The sequence below is a fragment of the Triticum urartu genome, chromosome 7 (genome assembly GCF_003073215.2).
Source record: "Triticum urartu cultivar G1812 chromosome 7, Tu2.1, whole genome shotgun sequence".
NCBI lineage: Eukaryota > Viridiplantae > Streptophyta > Magnoliopsida > Poales > Poaceae > Triticum > Triticum urartu.
In genome coordinates, this window is record NC_053028.1 from 152553846 (window position 1) to 152569325 (window position 15480).

The window sequence follows — 15480 nt, forward strand, 5'->3', positions numbered from 1 at the left end:
ATATAGTAGGAATGACAAAAGGGATAGTACAATTGAAAGTTAGCGCACAATATACATTTTTCAAAACGGAGACAAAAAGTTTACCCGTTTCATTAATCAAGGAGCCTTACAAGATTATAAACAGAAGAAAATTCTTGGCGCGAAGCCAAGGCGTTACACAATCCTACTCACCTGGCAAGATTATAACTCTAAAGAATTTGGCGTCGGACTTGGCCCAAATCCTCGCTTCAAGTTCAAACACATGCGTTTTAGAACCGGCGGCGAAGAGGATGTGTCCTTAAAACACGGTTTTCTTCATTCCAAGTCTCCCAAACCACGAGAGAGCATGACGATGGAAAAATAGCTTTGCGACGACCACCAACCTCCACAGGATTGATACCCGCCATTCTTTGACCGTCTCCATCTGCAACCGGCAGACAACATTAGAAGAAGTGGATAGCCACCATTCTTTGACCGTTTCCATTTGCTACCAGCACACACACCAGTAGAATAGCTAACAGAATAGCTATAGGGATGTGCGCAATCTAGCGGTAGAGCACAATTACGAGTTTGGTACATATAGCAAAAGCAAACAAAACGCCCCCAGCAAAAAAAAGTGCGCAATCTAGCGGTAGAGCACAAGTACGAGTTTGGTACATATAGCAAAAGCAAACAAAATGCCCCCAGCAAAAAAATAAAAAATAAAAAAACGCAACCCAAGTTTAGCCATATAGAACGTAAAGGCGTCTCAACTCGTAAATTTTTTCCGGCATCCGTCTTCGCACAAGGGGTAAATTCGTGGACCCTGATGCCGGAGGCCGCCATCCAAGCTGCACGCATACATTTTAACAACAACTCAAACTAAGAGCAACTCCAATAGGGCGCCCACGTCGGTTTGGGTCGCCGCGGACAGAAAAATCGGCCCAACGCGCCGACCCAAACGGACGCGTGCCCACTTTTCGTCTGCCTGCCTACCCATTCCCGGTACAATTTTAAGCTTCATTTGCGTTGGCGCGGACAAAAAAAGGACGCGCGCGGCGCCCGCCTACTCCCCCTGGCCCGCTAGTCGGTGGCACATTGGCCATCCTTCCCCACCCCCCATATCGACAGCAAACCCTCGCCCGCCCCGCCTCCGCCGCATCGTCGCCGCCGCCCATTTGCCGGTGCCTCTGGCAGCAGCCGGTGCCGACACACCTCCCCCAACGTCGCCACCTCGCCGCCACCACCGTCTCGCCGCCGGGCCACCGAAGCTTCCCACCCCCACCTCCTGATGTTGCCGCCGTGAGCAGCAAGTCGCCTGGCCGCCCCGGCCAGCTCCTTCGTCCAGACGCTGGCACGCTCGTCGGGCGTCTCTAGGCCAGCCGCCTGGTCCGAGGGAGGCGCGCCTCTTTGCCGGCCAGCTCCTTCGACGACGCCCGCAAGCTGTTCGACAGTTTGCCAAGGTACAAAATGGACTCCACCGACGAGTTCTTTTTCCATAATTTCCTTTGCGACTCCGACGATTCCTCGTCCGATGAGGAGGAGATCTTGGTTGTCGTGTTGGTCCATCACCACCTTAATAGCCAGTGGCCGTTGTTCCATGGCTCGATTCCGGGACACCTTTTGGCATTGAATCGCAATCGAGAAAGCGGCCATTTTCTTCTTTGGAAGGACTACTTTGGCATGACCAACCCGCTGTTCAAACATCGGAAATTTCGGCGATGTTTCCGTATGGCTAGGCATGTTTTTAACCGTATTAGAGAGGGAGTGGTCGGACACGATAACTATTTCGAGTGCAAAGAGGACGCCCTTGGAAAGATTGGCTTCCCATCTTATCAGAAATGCACTGCAGCCATCCGGATGCTTGCATACGGAGTGCCCGGTGATCTCATTGATGAGTACGTCTGTATGAGCTTGTCCACATCCCTAGACTCCATGTACAAGTTCTATAAGGCTATGATTGCTGTGTTCGGCCCTGAGTATTTGAGAGAGCTGACTCCTCAAGATACAACACGCTTATTGGCGATGAATGCCAGCAGTGGCTTCCCATGGATGCTTGGCAATATAGACTGCATGCACTAGGAGGGGAAGAACTACCCTTCTTGACAAGGGCAGTATTAGGGCCATGTCAGGGCTTGCACTGTCACACTTCAGGCCACGGGTGAATGTTACCATCAACGGCCATAACTACGACAAACGATACTACCTAGGTGACGGTATCTATTCTCAATGGACCACTACTGTGAAGACAATTCCCAACCCCGTTGGAGAGAAGAGGAAAATATTTGTCCAAGAGCAAGAGAGTGCTAGGAAGGATGTTGGGCGTGCCTTTGATGTTTTGCAATCTCGATGTGGCATCATTCGGTATCCTGCTAGGACTTGAAGCACCAAGAAGCTATGGGAGGTGATGACTGCTTGTGTGATCGTGCACAATGTGATCGTAGAAGACGAGCGCCTGAGCATGGAGGAGCGGCAACGTTTGAACAGTTCACCAAATTTCATCATGAAATACATGATTGGGAAACTCACATGTAGATTCAAAATGATTTGGTTGAGCATATGTGGGCTCGTGGCAACCAATAAATGTATCTTTTTATTCAAACTATGTGAGACAATTTAATTTTTATTCGGCTTGTAGAACTATGCTTTATTTGATTGTGAAACTATGCTATATTTGGTTATGAAACTATATGTTTGCTTGTAAAATAATGTAAAATGTGTGCATATTTGTTGAAAAAGGGCCGCCAGCCAGCCACGCCGGCAAATATGGGTCGGCGCATTGGGCGCACTGCCGACCCAAATCAACAAGAAGGCGGACACCGAGTGGGCGGCCGACCCAAACGCACAAAAAGCAGACAAAAAAGTCGTCCGTTTGGGTCGGCGCGTTGGAGTTGCTCTAACTAGATAAAATTCATTCAAACACAATGGAATTCATTCAGGTTTGGTTGTAATTTACATAAAAAGTTGATATTTTGACTGTTTACCAAGAAACTAGGGGAAAAAACCTAAACCCTATACCAGACGACCACCTCTACGCTTGGCCGGCCTGCCATGCGGCACAGCCGTCGCAGTCAGTGTCGTCATCATCATCGATCCTCCAGCGGCGGAATGGTGTCGGAGGGTCGCGACAGCCTTGTATGGCGGTTGCCTACCACTCGCAGAGGAGCCGCTCTACCTCCTGCTGCGTAGTGTGGAGTGTCGCCGCGGCCATTCCCGACGTTGCCTTCAGAGCCCTGGCAGTGGCCTTGCCGCGACCAGCATTGGAGGAGCAGTCACTAAGCGATCACTCCTCGCTGATCCTATCGAGCTCTCCGTCAAGGCAGTAGCGGCGCCTGGCGGTCATCTCCACGATGGTCACGGAGCGGTCGAGCTCCCACGCGGTGGTCAGGTCAGGGTTGTTGTGGACCCAATCCGACGTCACACCACTCTTGGCGAACGCGGAGCGCCGACCGGCATTGTGCCGGACGTACCTCGCCAGCTGCCTTGCCGCGCGGTCCGCCTTGGATACGACGACCCTTGAGCCCGAGGCACCGCCGTAACCGTCTCATTCGAGGTAGTGCAGGAGACGACCCTGCGCCTTCTTGATCGCAGGCGGTAGCTCCTCTTTGACGGCAGGGCGGTGGCAACACGGCGGCGATGAGGGTGCGTCCATGCGCCCATCTCGGCTGCACGTGCGGCTCGTCCTTGACCCGGCGTCCGATCTGGATGATGTAGTGGTGCGGGGGGTGACGACGGCTCCTCCTTTGACACGGCACCTGATCTGGACGTCGCGGTTGCGCTAGGGTGAGGCCGGCTCATCCTTGACCAGCCGGAGTGGGGACGTCGACTGGCACTTCATGTAGTGGCGTGGCATGGCGGGGACGATGACTGTTGCTTGACGCGCGCCAGCGGTGGTGGCAACATGCCCATGTGATCTCAATCTGACGAACAAAATCTTCGTCTATCATAGTGGCCTCCTTGAGGAGTCAGACGGCTGTATGGCAGCTGCTACGACATCGGGTCTTCCTTGTCACCGAAGGTTATGAAGATCTCCTCGTAGGCAGAGGAGACGGCCGCCCCTGACGCTGAATGGCCCGGAGAGCATGGGCGGCGGCGCCAAGAAACACCGGACAATGAGCTTCCACCAACTTCGCCGGTCGGCATGGAGCACCATGACTTCGGCATCGCTGCCGCTGGGCTCGGAGAGGAAGAGGGGTTCGGGCATAGAGGCGGGGTGGGGAGGGGGCGATGCTTGGGGAGGGGGTGCGCCTCCATGCATCGCCGACACACGGCTTAAATAGTCGTGGCCAGGCGAGGCAAAGGGGCGGCCAACCCGCTTCAATGCAGCACAGCGGCCGGAGTTGGATCGTCGGGACGTGACGTCTGCATTGCACCGACGACGCCCGGGAGGTCATGTCCGCCAACACCACCCTCCCGTATGGCCAAATCGCGGCATTAATGTCGGCCGCTGCATGCTCTAGACCTGCATGAATGTGGAGTGGCAAGCGGAGCGGGCATTCGATGGAAAGCACGAAAGAGGCAGGTGGGAGATTTTTGTTGGGCCAGGCTGGTCAGACGCGGGCTTGGGATCAGTCCAGACGCGCGCGAAGCCCCCCCCCATGTTTTTCTCTAGTTTGTGAGAGAAAGTACTTCCAAACCGTCCCACGGGCCGATACACGCCTGCGTTGGATGGCACAACACGTCCAAACCGCGTGGTCCGAACATATGCGGGCGGTTTGAGGGTCGGTGTTGGAGATTGATACGTTCATTTTGCATCATGCTTTTATATTGATATTTATTGCATTATGGGCTGTTATTAAACATTATATCACAATACTTATGCCTATTCTATCTTATTTTATAAGGTTTACATGAAGAGGGAGAAGGCCGGCAGTTGGGATTCTGGAATAGAAAAGCAGCAAATATTAGAGACCTATTCTGCACAACTCCAAAATTCCTAAAACTTCATGGAGCTTATTTTAGGAATATATAAAAAATATTGGGTGAAGAAAGTACCAGAGGGGGGCCACCAGCCAGCCACAAGGGTGGAGGGCGCACCCTACCCCTGGGCGCGCCCCCCGACCTTGTGGGCCCCTGGCTGGCCTCCGGTGCCCATCTTTGGCTATATGGTGTGTTTTGACCTGAAAAAAATCAAGAGGAAGCTTTTAGGATGAAGCGCTGCCGTCTCAAGGCGGAACCTGAGCAGAACCAATCTAGGGCTCCGACGGAGCTGTTCTGCCGAGGAAACATCCCTCCGGGAGGGGGAAATCGTCGCCATCGTCATCACCATCGATCCTCTCATCGAGAGGGGGTCAATCTCCATCAACATCTTCACCAGCACCATCTCCTCTCAACCCCTAGTTCATCTCTTGTATTCGATCTTGGTCCCAAAACCTCAGATTGGTACCTGTGGGTTGCTAGTACTGTTGATTACTCCTTGTAGTTGATGCTAGTTAGTTTATCCGGTGGAATATTATATTTTCAGATCCTTAATGATAATTAATACTCCTCTAATTATGATTATGAATATGCTTTGTGAGTAGTTACATTTGTTCCTGAGGACATGGGAGAAGTCTTGTTATAAGTAATCATGTGAATTTGGTATTCGTTCGATATTTTGATGAGATGTATGTTGTCTCTCCTCTAGTGGTGTTATGTGAACGTCGACTACATGACACTTCACCATTATTTGGGCCTAGGGGAAGGCATTGGGAAGTAATAATTAGATGATGTGTTGCTAGAGTTACAGAAGCTTAAACCCTAGTTTATTCGTTGCTTCGTAAGGGCTGATTTGGATCCATATGTTTCATGTTATGGTTAGGTTTACCTTAATACTTATTTCGTAGTTGTGGATGCTTGATAGAGGGGTTAATCATAAGTGGGAGGCTTGTCCAAGGAAGGGCAGCACCCAAGCACTGGTCCACCCACATATCAAATTATCAAAGTACCGAACGTGAATCATATGAGCATGATGAAAACTAGCTTGACAACAATTCCCATGTGTCCTCCGGAGCGCTTTGCTTTATATAAGAGTTTGTACAGGCTTGTCCTTTGCTACAAAAAGGATTGGCCACCTTACTGCACCTTATTTACTTTATTACTTGTTACCCATTACGATTTATCTTATCACAAAACTATCTGTTACTGATAATTTCAGTGCTTGTAGAGAATACCTTGCTGAAAACCAGTTGTCATTTCCTTCTGCTCCTCGTTGGGTTCGACACTCTTACTTATCAAAAGGACTACGATTGATCCCCTATACTTGTGGGTCATCAAGCCTCTTTTCTGGCGCCGTTGCCGGGGAGTGAAGCGCCTTTGGTAAGTGGAATTTGGTAAGGAAACATTTATATAGTGTGCTGAAATATACTGTCACTTGTTACTATGGAAAATAATCCTTTGAGGGGTTTGTTCGGGGTATCTTCACCTCGACTAGAACCACAATTAGTTGCTCCTCAACCTACTGCACCTACTGAAAATATTTATTATGAAATTCCTTCAGGTGTGATAGTGAAACTGCTAGCTAATCCTTATGCAGGAGATGAAACATTACATCCCGATATGCACCTAATCTATGTGGATGAAGTTTGTGTATTATTTAAGCTTGCAGGTATGCCCGAGGATGTTGTCAACAAGAAGGTCTTCCCTTTATCTTTGAAGGGAAAGGAATTGACATGGTATAGGCTATTGGATGATATTGGATCATGGAACTACAAACGATTGAAATTGGAATTTCATCAGAAGTTTTATCATATGCATCTGGTTCATCATGATCGGAATTATATATATAATTTTTGGCCTCGTGAAGGAGAAAGTATTGCTCAAGCTTGGGGGAGGCTTAAGTCAATGTTACATTCATGCCCCAATCATGAGCTCTCAAGAGAAATTATTATTCAAAACTTTTATGCTCGGCTTTCTCATAATGATCGATCCATGCTCGATACTTCTTGTACTGGTTCCTATATGAAGAAGGATATTGAATTCAAATGGGATTTATTGGAAAGAATTAAACGCAACTCTGAATATTGGGATCTCAAAAAAGGTAAAGAGTCAGGTATAAACCTTAAGTTTGATTGTGTTAAATCTTTTATGGATACCGATGATTTTCGTGATTTTAGCACTAAATATGGACTTGACTCTGAGATAGTAGCTTCTTTTTGTGAATCTTTTGCTACTCATGTTGATCTCCCTAAGGATAAGTGGTTTAAATATCATCCTCCCATTGAAGTTAAAGTAGTTGAACCTATTAAATTTGAAGAAGAAACAATTACTTACAATGTTGATCATATTGTTCCTACTCCTTATACTGAGAACCACCTTTTCCTGTTAGAATAAAGGATCATGCTAAAGCTTCAACTGTGGTTAACAAAAGTAATATTAGAGCGCCCAAACCCTCTGAACAAATTAAAGTTGAACCTAGTATTTCTATGGTTAAAGATCTCTTGGTTGATAATATTGACGAGCATGTTATTTATTTCTATGATAAAGCTGCTAGAATTGCTAAACCCGATACGAAAGATAAACTAGACCTGTTGTTGGCATGCCTGTTGGTTCTGTTAAAATAGGAGATCATTGTTATCATGGCTTATGTGATGTTGGTGCTAGTGTGAGTGCAATTCCTTATACCTTACATAAATAAATTATGAATGATATTGCACCTGATGAGATAGAAGATATTGATGTTACTATTAAGCTTCCTAATAGATTTACTATATCACCAATTGGGATTGTTAGAGATGTTGAAGTCTTGTGTGGGAAAATTAAACATCTTGCTGATTTTCTTGTTCTTGCTTCCCCACAAGATAACTTTTGTCCCATTATGTTTGGTAGACCCTTCTTGAATAGTGTTAATGCTAAGATAGACTGCGAGAAAGATATTGTTACTATTGGTTTAGGTGATATGTCTCATGATTTTAATTTCTTTAAATTTCACAGATAAACCCATGATAAAGAATTGCCTAGTAAAGATGAAATTATTGGTCTTGCTTCTATTGCCATGCCTCCTAATGATCCTTTAGAACAATATTTTCTAGACCATGAAAATGATGTTTATGAATGAAAGAAGGGAAATAGATGAAGTATTCTTTAATCAAGGACCTATTTTGAAACACAATTTGCCTGTTGAAATCCTTGGTGATCCTCCTCCACCTAAGGGTGATCCCGTGTTTGAGCTTAAACCATTACCTGATACTCTGAAATATGCTTTTCTTGATGAAAAGAAAATATATCATGTTATTATTAGTGCTAACCTTTCAGAGCATGGAGAAAAGAAATTATTGAAAACTCTGAAGAAGCACCGTGCCGCTATTGGATATAATCTCGATGATCTTAAGGGCATTAGTCCCACTCTATGTCAGCATAAAATTAAACTAGAGAAAGATGTTAAACCAGTTGTTGATCATCAACGACGGTTAAATCCTAAGATGAAAGAAGTGGTAAGAAATGAAATACTAAAGCTTCTAGAGGCAGGTCTAATTTATCCTATTGCTGATAGTCAATGGGTAAGTCATGTTCATTGTGTCCCTAAGAAGGGAGGTATTACTGTTCCTAATGATAAAAATGAATTGATTCCTCAAAGAATTGTTACATGTTATAGAATGGTAATTGATTTCCGCAAATTAAATAAAGCTACTAGAAAAGATCATTACCCCTTACCTTTTATTGATAAAATGCTAGAAAGACTATCCAAACACGCTCATTTTTGCTTTCTAGATGGTTATTCCGGTTTCTCTCAAATACCTGTGTCAAAAGATGATCAAGAGAAAACCACTTTTACTTGCCCTTTTAGTACCTTTGCTTATAGACGTATGCCTTTTGGTTTATGCAATGCACCTGCTACCTTTCAAAGATGTACGACTACTATATTCTTTGACTTTTGTGAAAAGATTGTTGAGGCTTTCATGGATGATTTCTCCGTTTACGGAACTTCTTTTGATGATTGCTTAAGCAACCTTGATCGAGTTTTGCAGTGATGTGAAGAAACTAATCTTGTCTTGAATTGGGAAAGTGCCACTTTATGGTTAATGAAGGTATTGTCTTGGGCCATAAAGTTTCTAAAAGAGGTATTGAAGTTGATAAAGCTAATGTAGATGCTATTGAAAAGATGCCGTGTCCTAAAGATATCAAAGGTATAAGAAGTTTCCTTGGTCATGCTGGTTTCTATAGGAGGTTTATTAAAGACTTCTCCAAAATTTCTAGGCCTCTCGCTAATATCTTGCAAAAAGGATGTTCCTTTTGTTTTTGATTATCATTGTGTAGAAGCATTTGAAATACTTAAGAAAGCCTTGATTTCTGCTCCTATTGTTAAGCCACCTGATTGGAATTTACCCTTTGAAATTATGTGTGATGCTAGTGATTATGCTATTGGTGCTGTTCTAGGACAAAGAGTGGATAAGAAATTAAATGTTATCCAGTATGCTAGTAAAACTCTAGATAGTGCCCAGAGAAATTATGCTACCACTGAAAAAGAATTTTTAGCAGTTGTATTTGCATGTGATAAGTTCAGACCTTATATTGTTGATTCCAAAGTAACTGTTCACACTGATCATGCTGCTATTAAATATCTTATGGAAAAGAAAGATGCTAAACCTAGACTTATTAGATGGGTTCTCTTGCTGCAAGAATTTGATTTGCATATTATTGATAGAAAGGGAGCTGAGAACCCCGTTGCAGACAACTTGACTAGGTTAGAAAGTGTTCTTGATGACCCGCCACCTATTGATGATAGCTTTCTTGATGAACAATTAAATGTCATAAATGCTTCTCATAATACTCCATGGTATGTTGATTATGCTAATTATATTGTTGCTAAATTTATACCACCTAGTTTCACATACCATCAAAAGAAAAAGTTTTTCTATGATTTAAGACATTACTTTTGGGATGACCCACACCTTTATAAAGGAGTAGATGGTGTTATTAGACGTTGTATACCTAAGCATGAACAGGAACATATCCTACGCAAGTGCCACTCTGAGTCTTACGGAGGACACCACGCTGGAGATAGAACTACACATAAGGTATTGCAATCCGGGTTCTATTGGCCCACTCTCTTCAAGGATGCCCGCAAGTTTGTCTTGTCTTGTGATCAATGTCAAAGAATTGGTAATATTAGTAGACGTCGGGAAATGCCTATGAATTATTCACTTGTATTGAACCATTTGATGTTTGGGGCTTTGATTATATGGGACCTTTTCCTTCCTCTAATGGGTATACACATATTTTAGTTGATGTTGATTACGTTACTAAGTGGGTAGAAGCAATTCCAACTAGTAGTGTTGATCACACCACTTCTATTAATATGCTTAAAGAAGTTATTTTTCCGAGGTTTGGAGTCCCTAGATATTTAATGACTGATGGTGGTTCACATTTTATTCATGGTGCCTTCCGTAAAATGCTTGCTAAGTATGATGTTAATCATAGAATTGCATCTCCATATCATCCTTAGTCTAGTGGTCAAGTAGAATTGAGCAATAGAGAGATTAAATTAATTTTGCAAAAGACTATTAATAGATCTAGAAAGAATTGGTCCAAGAAACTTGATGATGCATTGTGGGATTATAGAACTGCCTATAAGAATCCTATGGGTATGTCTCCGTATAAAATGGTTTATGGAAAAGCATGTCACTTACCTCTTGAACTAGAACATAAGGCATATTGGGATATTAAAGAGCTCAATTATGATTTCAAACTTGCCGGCGAGAAGAGGTTATTTGACATTAGCTCACTTAATGAATGGAGAACCTAGGCCTATGAGAATGCCAAGTTGTTTAAAGAAAAAGTTAAAATATGGCATGACAGAAGGATACAAAAGCATGAGTTTAATGTAGGTGATCATGTTTTGCTGTACAACTCTCGTCTAAGATTTTTTGCAGGAAAACTTCTCTCTAAATGGGAAGGTCCCTACATTATCGAGGATGTCTATCGTTCTGGCGCCATAAAAATTAACAATGCCGAAGGCACAAATCCGAAGGTGGTAAACGGTCAAAGAATCAAACATTACATCTCAGGTACTCCCATAAATGTTGAGACCAATATAATTAATACCGTAACCCTAGAGGAGTACATAAGGGACACTTTCCAGAATGTTTCAGACTCCGAAAAGGAATAGGTATGTGGTACGGTAAGTAAGCCGACTCCAAAACGTTTCCAATGATAAATTTTCTCCGTTTTAGAATATTTAAAATTTTAGGAAAATTAAAAGTAGTCCGAGAGAGACACGAGGCCACCACAAGGGTGGAGGGCGCGCCCTACCCCCTGGGCGCACCCCTCGTCCTTGTGGCCACCTCGTGTGCCTTCCGGACTCCGTTTTCTTACACGATACTTCTTTTGGTCGGTAAAAAATCATTATATAATCTCCCGAAGGTTTTACCACCGTACCACGACAATATCTCCTGTTTTGGTTTTGAGCTGTTTTTCTGACAGATCTAGATCACCATGACGTCTCCAAGCGCCCCCAAGGACAAGTTTTCGAAAAGGTCATCAACCCTTACCTCACAGAGGTGCTGCAATACCCTCAAACCATTGAGATGCATGAGGGGGTGCTGCACATCCGCGATGTAGAGGGGCCAAAGAAGACCGGAAGTGTGGAGACAGTACTCGAAGCAATGGAGCAGCAAGTTTTCAAGTCCCAAGGGATGGTGGAACGGGGACTAAACGCCAATCACATGATGATCGCGGAGTTCACCAACAATCACAAGCTGGACGCCAAGAACATTGTGGAGGCCAACCTCAAGCTTCATGAGAAAATCGAGCATCTCCAAGCCCAGATCTATGACCTGCAAAACCAAAACTATGAGTATGAATATAGATTCAAGAGGATGAGTTTGGCTGCAGATTTGAGGATCCCGGAGACTCGATCATCCTTCTATGATGGTGAGCCTATGCCCTAGAAGATGGATGACAAGCCTACTTCATCAACAAATCCTTCATCACCACCTCCGAAGAAAGAGATCTAAACACATGGGTATGGGCACTCACCTTGGCAACTGCCAAGCTTGGGGGAGTGCCCCGGTATCGTATCACCATCACATCTTTATCTTTATCATTTTTCTTAGTTCGATCCTTTTGGTTATATCTTGATCTAGTAGAATAAAGTTTTTAGTATGATCTAGCTTTGAGTTTTGCTTTATGTTCCCTCTATGTAATCAAGTCCGTGAGATATATAATAAAGAGTAGTTTTGAGTTGAGGGCTTTGCTTTCTTGCTATGATCTTGAGGGTATTAAATAAAAGAAAGAATAAAAAGATCATATATTGATCTTATGGAGAGTAATGACTTCACATATAAAGAGTATGATGAATAAAAGTTGTCGAGGGTTGACAAACATAGTTTTGGTCATTGTTGCAATTAATAGGAAGTAATAAAGAAAGAGAGGCTTCACATATAAATCTACTATCTTGGACATCTTTTGTAATTGTGAGCACTCATTAAAATATGACATGCTAAAAGGTTGATGTTGGACAAGGAAGACAACATAATAGGTTATGTTTTCTTATATCCGAATAGAAGTTATATTGTCATGGATCATCCAACATGTTGAGCTTGCCTTTCCCTCTCATGCTAGCCAAATTCTTTGCACCAAGTAGAGATACTACTTGTGCTCCCAAACATCCCTAAAACCAGTTTTGCCATGAGAGTCCACCATACCTACGTATGGATTGAGTAAGATCCTTCAAGTAAGTTATCATCGGTGCAAGCAATAAAAAATTGCTCTCTAAATATGTATGATCTACTAGTGTGGAGAAAATAAGCTGTGTACAAACTTGTGATATGGAAGAAATAAAAGCGACAGACTGCATAATAAAGGTCCTTATCACAAGTGGCAATATAAAGCGACGTTCTTTCGCATGAAGATTTTGTGCATCCAACCATAAAAGCGCATGACAACCTCTACTTCCCTCTACGAAGGGCCCATCTTTTACTTTTATCTTCTACCCTTATATAAGAGTCATGGTGATCATCACCTTTCCTTTTTATACTTTTTCCTTTGGCAAGCTCTATGTGTTGGAGAGATCCGGATATATATATATATATATATATCCACTCGGATGTAGGTTTTCATAAAGTATTATTATTGACATTACCCTTGAGGTAAAAATTTGGGAGGCAAAACTATAAGCCCCTATCTTTCTCTGTGCCTGATGGAAACTTTGAACCCATAAGTATCGCATGAGTGTTAGCAATTGTGAAAGATTATATGATAGTTGAGTATGTGGACTTGCTAAAAAGCTCTTTAATTAACTGTTTCCGATGTTATGATAAATTGCAATTGCTCGAATGACTAAGATCATAGTTTGTTAGTTTTCAATAAAGTTTATGATTCATACTTTACTTTGTGAATGAATTGTTACTTTATCATAAGAAATTATATGACAATATATGTTGCTGTTCTAGAGATTATCATGATGCCCTCATGTCCGTATTTTATTTTTATCGACACCTCTATCTCTAAACATGTGGACATATTTATATTATCGATATCGGCTTTCTCTTGAGGACAAGCGAGGTTTAAGCTTGGGGGAGTTGATACATCCATTTTGCATCATGCTTTTATATTGATATTTATTGCATTATGGGCTGTTATTAAACATTATATCACAATACTTATGCCTATTCTCTCTTATTTTATAAGGTTTACATGAAGAGGGAGAATGCCGACAGCTGGAATTCTGGACTGGAAAGGAGCAAATACTAGAGACCTATTCTGCACAACTCCAAAATTCCTGAAACTTCACGGAGCTTATTTTTGGAATATACAAAAAATATTGGGCGAAGAAACTACCAGTGGGGCCACCAGCCAGCCACAAGGGTGGAGGGCGCGCCCTACCCCCTAGGTGCGCCCCCGACCTTGTGGGCCCCCTGGCTGGCCTCTGGTGCCCATCTTTGGCTATATGGTGTGTTTTGACCAGAAAAAAAATCAAGAGGAAGCTTTCGGGATGAAGCGTCGCCGTCTCGAGGTGGAACCTGGGCAAAACAAATCTAGGGCTCCGGCAGAGCTGTTCTGCCGGGGAAACATCCCTTTGGGAGGGGGAAATCGTCGCCATCGTCATCACCATCGATCCTCTCATCGAGAGGGGGTCAATCTCCAGCAACAGCTTCACCAACACCATCTCCTCTCAAACCCTAGTTCATCTCTTGTATTCAATCTTGCTCCCAAAACCTCGGATTGGTACCTGTGGGTTGCTAGTAGTGTTGATTACTCCTTTTAGTTGATGCTAGTTGGTTTATCCATTGGAAGACTATATTTTCAGATCCTTAATGATAATTAATACTCCTCTTATTATGATTATGAATATGCTTTGTGAGTAGTTACGTTTGTTCCTGAGGACATGGGAGAAGTCTTGTTATAAGTAATCATGTGAATTTGGTATTTTTTCGATATTTTGATGAGATGTATGTTGTCTCTCCACTACTAGGGAAAACCCTAGTAGTAGCGCGGGTTTAATGCCCACTAGTAGCACAGACAGCCGCACTACCAATAAGGCGCTACATCTATTACTTAGCAGTAGCGCGTGCGACAAGCGCTGATGCTAAGACACATAGCGGCAGCGCTTGTTCTATCCCGCGTTGCTGCTAATCTAGCTAGTTGTAGTGTGTTTACTATCCATCGCTACTAGTACTTTTTTTCATTTTTATTGTATTTATACGTCGTTATACAAATTTTGGTACAATACCAATTATGAGGTTTATATCTTATGTCCATAACAGTGTGTCAAATGAAGGTGGATTAGGTTCAAGTGGAGGCAATATGTGGTGCATGTCAAAAGTATACTACTAATCCAAACTTGATCTAGTTTGGACTAGTAGTACTTTTGATGTGCACCACATGTTGCCTCCACTTGAATCTAATCCGCCAGCACAAGCTATTTAATCATCATCATAGTCATTACCACCAATAGTATTTATTTAATCACCATAGTCATAGTGTAGCACACTATCATCTTCAAACTCATTCTAGCTAGCTAATCACCACCAACACTAGATGCGGTAGCTATCTAATCACCACCAACACTAGCTAATAATAATCATCATAGTCATTACCACCAACACTAGCTATTTAATCATCATAGTCATAGTGTAGCACATCATCATCTTCAAACTCATTTCTAGCTAGCTAATCACTCCTGCTGCTCTCTCTCAGGTAAAATAACATAAAACATGTGTAGCTCTCCTCCTTCATCAAGTTGGAGCATGCAGATGAACCTGTCTCCTAATCGTGGGATGCGCTTCTGATTGATGCCCCCTAGTACTTCTCTGCGCTCCTCCATCACAAATTTGGTCCAGTCTTTCACTATTAAGACTTCCTCGCTCTTAGAAATCCTGAATGCACTAAAGTGCATTGTAGGATATCTTGGCCGTAAGCTAACAATACTCATGGTACCATTAGTCTCGATCCCATGAGGCACAACATTCATCGGGAGTCCCTGTTGAAGAACATCGTATAGTAACATACTTAGCAATGAAGTTTAGCTTAAAAAATAATGTATGCAAAAGATGCACTGAGGACAAAATAGTAAAAATATTACCATCTTTCCTAAATAGATGT